Here is a 7,290-nt window from a genome sequence, read left to right as displayed (position 1 = left end):
AGCAATATAGAAATTGAAGATCAGAGAAGTTAAGTGAATTACCCAAGGTAACATAGCTAGCAGGCTTGTAATGTAAGTGGATTTGGAAATTCTGTTTTGGTTTCAAACTGTTTCCAGTAAAGCTCAATAAAGTCATAGCCTAAGGCCACCTTTCATCTTAGCTTCTTTAATTTAAACGTACACTAAGGTCCCTATGGGAGTATTTTGATCCTTCTTTCCTCTAAATTATGCCAGCGTGGTTGCCTAGCACGTGAGGACAGAACTTCAGAGGAAGCTTAAGTGAAGCCCCAGGGCCCCACAGGCAGCCAGTTTATCTTGTGATTTGGAGGGGAAGTCTGAAGACCCAGGTTTGATCCCTTTCTTCCATTTGCTTGAACTTGACAGGTTGCTTTATCTCTGTGCTTCTATTTCATGTCTCTGGACACTTATAGCTGTGAACCTTGAACAACTCGTTTCACATCCCTAAGCCTTGATTTCCTCCTATGTAAAATGGTGGCAATAACACCTACATGGTAGGAACATTGTGAAGATTAAACATAGATTTGTGTGGCAAGTGCCTGCACATGGCGCACAATAAGAGTTCTCTGACAACTAAATAGGAAAGTACTTCGCAGGATAGCCATGGTTCTAAGGAGGTAACAGACCAAAAGCAGACTATAAACCATAAAGGGCTATTCCAAAGACTTATTTTAAAAGTCATTTACTTAAAAGTAATACAGGAATATGTGCTCACTTGTTTAAACAAGCAAACAAACAACATAAAACACACTCAGAAGTATGAAATGCAAATGTGAATTGCCCAAGCCCCTCACTCGTTCAACTTCCCTCCTCAGGAGGTGACCACTGTTAACATTTTGATATGTCTCCATCCAGATATTTTTCTGTCTTAATGCTAAAGATGAATTGTCATTATTAGATACAGAAGAAGTTTCCAGGACTATAGTGTGTCCCGAGGGTAAAGTATAGAATGCTTCAAGGCTATGTGGTGTAGTGTGTGTGTGAATCACTCAGTCCTGTGCCTCTTTGGGACCCCATGGGACTGTAGCCCATCAGGTTCCTCTGTCCATGGACTTCTCCAGACGAGAACACTGGAGTGGGTAGCCGCTCTCTTACCCAGGCGATCTTACCAAACCCAGGGATTGAACCTGGGTGTCTCTCGTTGCAGGTGGATTCTTTACAGCCTGAGCCATCAAGGAAGCCCTGTAGAGTAGCAAACAAGGTCTAATAAAGTCATGGAAGACAGACCTGTCCTCCTTAGCCAAGCCAGCGGTGGTCATGTGCGTATGAAACCACTAGAGGGCATGCAGAGTCCATCTGGGCACTGAGCTGCTTGATCATGTCAGTGAAAAGTGAAAGTGAAAGCCGCTCAGTCCTGTCCAACTCTTTGTGATCCCATGGACTAAACTGTCCATGCAATTCTCCAGGCCAGAATACCGGAGTGGGTAGCCTTTCCCTTCTCCAGGGCATCTTCCCAATCCAGGGATCGAACCCAGGTCCCCGCATTGCAGGTGGATTCTTTACCAGCCAAGCCACAAGGGAAGCCCAAGAATACTGGAGTGTGTGACCTACCCCTTCTCCAGGGGATCTTCTGACCCAGCGATTGAACCAGGGGTCTCCTACGTAGCGGGTGGATTCTTTACCGGCTGAGCTATCAGGTCAATAGTCTGAAACAAACGTGAACACAGGTGGCCGTTATCTCCTTTAGTGAAGGTTTGGACAAGGCGGGTTGATTGGCAGACTGAGAATTGGAGACTCACCAAGGCTCAGAAAAGTGTAATTTCTGAAGGTGAGCATAGAGAATGGGAAACTCCACAGACTCCCTGACCACAGAGTGTTGTCCTCCATTAACAGAGAAACATTTTAATGTGATGTTGTGGGGAGCAACTTTAGAAGGCCACGGATAGGGTCATCTATGGACACACTGGTTGTCACACATGTCACAATTTGCTTTGGACAGTTTGCACAATTTGCTAGTAAAAGGAAAATTTTTAAGTCTGCTAAGTAACAGTTGAATACTTGATGACTACTTACCATCAACAGGAACGGGGTTCAGAAGAACCTGCAAGAAAACTGAGATTCCTAAATCCATTCAAAGTTTGATTTTATACATGGTTTATACCAACGAGGATAGGTTAAATTATTCTGTGATTGTAAGCCTGGAATCCTTTAATGTCTCTTAAAGCAACAAAGGTTTACTTCTTGCTCATGCTATGCAACCATCATGGTTGGACAGAGGGACTCTGCTTGTGGCAGTAATCCCGTTTCCCAGATTTCCAGAGGAGCCATAGTTTTGAGTTCCATCATTTCCTACGTTGGATGGAAAAAGAGACCCGAAGGGTTTTGTGCAGGCAATTAAATGTTCCAGCCCAGAAGAGCCACATGTCACCACCACTCACAGTTCATTGTCTGAGCTAGTGATGTGGCTCCACCTACTGCAAGTAGACTGCTGCTGCTGCTGCTGCTAAGTCGCTTCAGTCATGTCCGACTGTGCGACCCCATAGACGGCAGCCCACCAGGCTCCCCCGTCCCTGGGATTCTCCAGGCAAGAACACTGGAGCGGGTTGCCATTTCCTTCTCCAATGCATGAAGGTGAAAAGTGAAAGTGAAGTTGCTCGGTCGTGTCTGACTCTTAGTGACCCCATGGACTGCAGCCTACCAGGCTCCTCCATCCATGGGATTTTCCAGGCAAGAGTACTGGAGTGGGGTGCCATTGCCTTCTCCGGCAAGTAGACTAGGAAATATCAATATCATCCTTCCTTGTGGCCAGCAGGTGGAGAGCTGGAAATATTAGTTGCCCAAAAAGTGTTTGGGTTTTTTGTAAATCTTACAAAAACCAGAAGGAACTTTTTGGCCAAGCCAATACATGGTAAAGAGCATTAATCTTGAACACTGAATGGGAGAGAGAATCCACCTTTATCTTTTCCATATAGTATACCAGATTTCTCCAACCATTATTTACTACTCTTTGTTTTCCTTCTAAATTGTGATGCCTCCTCTATCACATCAAGAATATGTTTCTTGACTCATATTTGGCTCCATAAGCTCCTATCTCTGCTGCTATGTTAGTTTTATAATGGTTTTGTGAGCTGTCTTAATGGTACAACTCTATGCTTTGTTAAAATTCATAGCTCTTTGTTTGTATTTATTCCTTCACAAAAGCTTCAAAATCAGTTTTTGTTTTCCAAATAATACTGTTTGGATTTAACCGAAGTTTCATTACATTTATAAGTTAATTTTGGAAAAGGATTATCTTTAGGGTATCAAGTCATTCATTCATGAATATGGTGTTTGGGCTTCTAGTGTATCTCTAACAACTCTTAAAATTTTATTTAAAAGGTTAAGGTCTGTTTTTTCTAGATTATTTATATAGATTGTAGATTTTACTGTAACCATTAGTATTTTACTTTCTATATTTTACCTACTTTTTTATTGTGAGTATATAGGAATATAAATAATTTTGATATGTTTATGTTATATTTGAAAATGTTGAAATTTCTGTCTAAAGAGTTTTGGTTCTTTTGGGTTTTTCTATGCAAATGATCTAATTATCTGAAAATAATGGTAATTTGGACTCCTCCGTTTTAATCTTTATATCCATCACTGTTTTTCTTGTCTTAATTTTTGGACAGAGTTCTAGGACTATGTTGAATAAATATCAGTGATAGTAGGCATCCTTCTGTTACTCTCAGAATTAACAGGAAAGTGACCGAATTTTCCCCACGTGCTATATGGTGATAGTAGAATAAAGCTGCTTTGCTTTCTTGTCATTTGTGTGTTCATGGAGTAGCACTTTTATTTTCCTTCAAGAGCTTTTCTTTTGCATTCACAGCTTGGCTGTTTGGTACAAAAAGCCTACCTTTTGATCTAAGTCAGCTTTTGATGTGCTTTCCTCGCTAAGCTGAATCATTTCTAGCTTTTTATTTGAAGTGAGGGCCATGCAAGTTGAACACTTAGGATTGAACATTGTAGGATTATTAACTGGTCTAGTTTCAATATTGTTGTTCTCAGGAAATGGAGAGGCTTGAGTAGAGGGGGAGGTGGGAAACAGCTGGTTATTGGAGCAGTCAGAACACGTACAACATTTATCAATGAAGTTTGCCATCTTATACAGGTATGGGTCATGGTGCCCCCAAACAATTACAATAGTAACATCAAAGATCACAGATCACCATAACACATATAATAATACCTTGAAAGTCTGAAATATTTTGAGAGTTACCAAAATGTTACATAGCAGTACAAAGTAAGCAAATTCTGTTGGAAAATAGACTTATTTGATTCAGGATTGTAACAAATGTTCTATTTGTAAAAAAAAAAAAAAAACACAGGATCTGCAAAGTGCAGTAAAACGAGGTGTGCCAGTAGTAGCAGTGGGTCATTCATTTACATTTTTATATAATATTCTATTGTATGACTCAGACTTGGGCTATCATGAATAAAAATGCCATGGACCTACTTGAAAGAGTTTTTTGCATATTATGTGCTCATTGAGCTTGGGAAAATATGTGCCAGAGATCATAGGTTCAGTAAATTAACTTTGTGAGCAATTTCTATGTTGTAAGAGAGTTGTAGATATTTTGGCTTTTCATCAACATTTGGTGTTGTCAGTCTTACTAATATTAGTTGTTTTAGTGGCTTTATCCTGGAGGACGGCATGGCAACCCACTCCAGTATTCTTGCCTTGGAGAATCCCATGGACCGAGGAGCTACAGCCTAGAGAACAGGTTACAGCTGGCTACCCACTCCAGTGTTCTTGGCCTCCTTGGTGGCTCAGACAGTAAAGAATCCATCTGCAATGTGACAGACCTGGGTTAGGAATATCCTCTGGAGAAGGGAATGGCTTTCCACTCCAGTATTCTGCCCTGAAAAATCCCATGGACAGAGGAGCCTGGCAGGCTACAGTCCATGGGGTCACAGAGAGTCAGGCATGACTGAACGACTTTCACTTATATAGCACCTTATGAGAATTTTTTTTTCTTGATAACTGATGATAAGTACATTTTTCATGTGTTTATTGATCATTTATATGTGTTTTTTTGCAAAAAAAATCTAATTTAAGACCTCTGTATGTTTTTAAGTGGATTATTTGTCATTTTATTAACAGTTGGTAGGGCCCTTTTACATATTCTAGATGAAAGTCCTTTTTGTCATACATATGCATTCCAAGTACATATTTCTCCTGTGATTTCATGTTTCCATGAACTGTAGTTTCCCCAGCCTCTTCAGATGAGTTAGACCTGGGTCCTGGCTCATTCTCTTTGCCACTCTAGGGACTGGGATGGATTTGAAGCAGCTCGGAATGTGGTGCTTGGTGATGAAGGCTGCCCCCAGCGGCTCTTGTTTCTCATTCTCATCAGTGGATCCTCCCATGAGGGACCACTCAGAAATTTTCTCTCAGCTTCTAAGCATTTCTGGGGTTGCTGCCATGTCTGTAATTTTCTAGTATCTTGGCAGGAAGGACAGAGAAAGGGATCCTTTCTTGGTTGGTCAAACTGACCTCACACTTTGTTATTGACTTCCCAGGTTTGCTGGCATCCAGCATCAATTCTGCATACATTTAGTAAAATGTTTCATTGAGCACCTACCTGGTTCTTGGGCTTCCTGGTAGCTTAGCAGTAAAGAATCCTCCTGTAACATAGGAGATGCAGGAGATGCAGGTTCAATCCCTGTGTCAGAAAGATCCCTTGGAGGAGGGTACGGTAACCCACTTCAGTATTCTTGCCTGGAGAATCCCATGGAAGAGGAGCCTGGTGGGCTACAGTCCATGGGGTTGCAAGGAGCTGGACATGACTGAAGTGACCACAGAGATATAATATTTGAGAATGTAGTTACTATGAGAAATGTAATTACTGAACTATCATAGAATATTGGTAAAGAGCTTTTCTCTATGAAAACCTAAAGATGAACTATGACCTTGACATGCTCAGCACTCAATTAAAACTAAGTTGTATAAGTTCACAAACCAGTACAATCTAGACAACATGGAATATGTCCAGACTGAGGTTAAACAAGGTCGTGTTTATATGTCTGTGCCTCGTTATTACCTAGAGATTCAAATACAATACTGAAATACCTCGTTTCTCAGAAAACACACCTTCCTTGGATGACGTAGAAATAGTTTTTCCATCTCCTTTGTGAGAATCAATCAATCAACTGAGATATCAGTCAGTTATTTCTGCAGTTGAACCAGCTGTTAGTTTTCAGGAAGACCAAAACTTGCTTAGTTTTAGGATCAGGTTTGTACTTCTCTTTTCCATGAAGGAAGTAGAAAAATCTTGGAAATAAAATGAAAGATAATGATCACATTAGATGAATAATGATTTTCCACATGAACTCTTAAAAAAATACAAGTTTTCATGAATGTAATTTACTTTCATATCTAAGTAATAGCACATATGTTATTTCTACAGTAAAAAAATGGAGAAAACAGTATGAACTTTTTTGCCAATGCCAGAGATATGAATTATCTTGAGTTATCTCTTTGGGATAATCTGCATCCATGAACTTGTGAAAAATAGATTAAAAATATCAGAGTGTGTGATTAATAGCCTTCACAAAGAACTTTCCAGATGCCAATCCCTGTTCTAAGTGCTTTGAACACTTAATTCATTTCATCTTCACAACAAATCTGAGAGGTAGGTGCTAACTTTATGTCCACTGTACTGAAATCCAATGGCTGGTTAAAGCAACTGTGGGTGGGTTCATCATTGGTATAAAATAATAGGGAATTTTAACTGGAAAGTGTCCTGGTTTAACAGGATTATAGGAGACTGAGACAGCCTAGACCGTACCTAAAGAGGCATCGGTTCTAAAAAAAATCTGATTCAAATTTTTTCTCAGGCTCCAACCCTTTAAAAATTCTCTGGAACTCAATCCTGAAAGTCCCTTGCCTTCCAAGGACAGGTGTGGCATGATGACAACAGCCGGGGGACAAAATGACACTCAGCTTGGCTGCGTCCATTCACAGAAGAGGATACAGCTTTATCCCAATTTGAGAGTAATTTTAAAAGACAACTTTCCCTCCACTAAGGAGGGATCTGATGTGCTAAGATCTCCAAGGGTCTGTCTTTACCTCCAATACTCATTGTCAACAAAGAAGTACATCTTTCCAATTTCCTCCTCTTGGATGGCAGCATTGATTTACCTCACCCTTCCAGGGAAGCCAAAGGAACTGTGGATGTCCTTGGGGTAACTTGGGAAGCATCTGATCTCCCTTAAAGAGTCAGAATTTACTGCCTGTCAGTTTAAAAATTGGCTATGAAAGCAACTTGTTTGGGATTCTGGAAGACA

At 40.5% G+C, this 7,290-nt stretch overlaps 1 long non-coding RNA gene across 1 annotated transcript; it reads right to left on the bottom strand.

Moving 5' to 3' along the window:
- Positions 1 to 809: 809 nt before the first annotated feature.
- LOC133057152 (uncharacterized) lies at positions 810 to 6,237 on the bottom strand. The gene is made up of 4 exons (XR_009692979.1): positions 6,095 to 6,237; positions 5,586 to 5,790; positions 1,570 to 1,664; positions 810 to 1,200 (listed from the first exon to the last, which is right to left on the bottom strand). It is a non-coding gene; the product is annotated as an uncharacterized LOC133057152 (long non-coding RNA).
- Positions 6,238 to 7,290: the final 1,053 nt, after the last annotated feature.

This window comes from Dama dama, chromosome 1, assembly GCF_033118175.1.
Source record: "Dama dama isolate Ldn47 chromosome 1, ASM3311817v1, whole genome shotgun sequence".
Taxonomy (NCBI): domain Eukaryota; kingdom Metazoa; phylum Chordata; class Mammalia; order Artiodactyla; family Cervidae; genus Dama; species Dama dama.
This window is presented reverse-complemented; position numbering and strand designations above follow the sequence as displayed.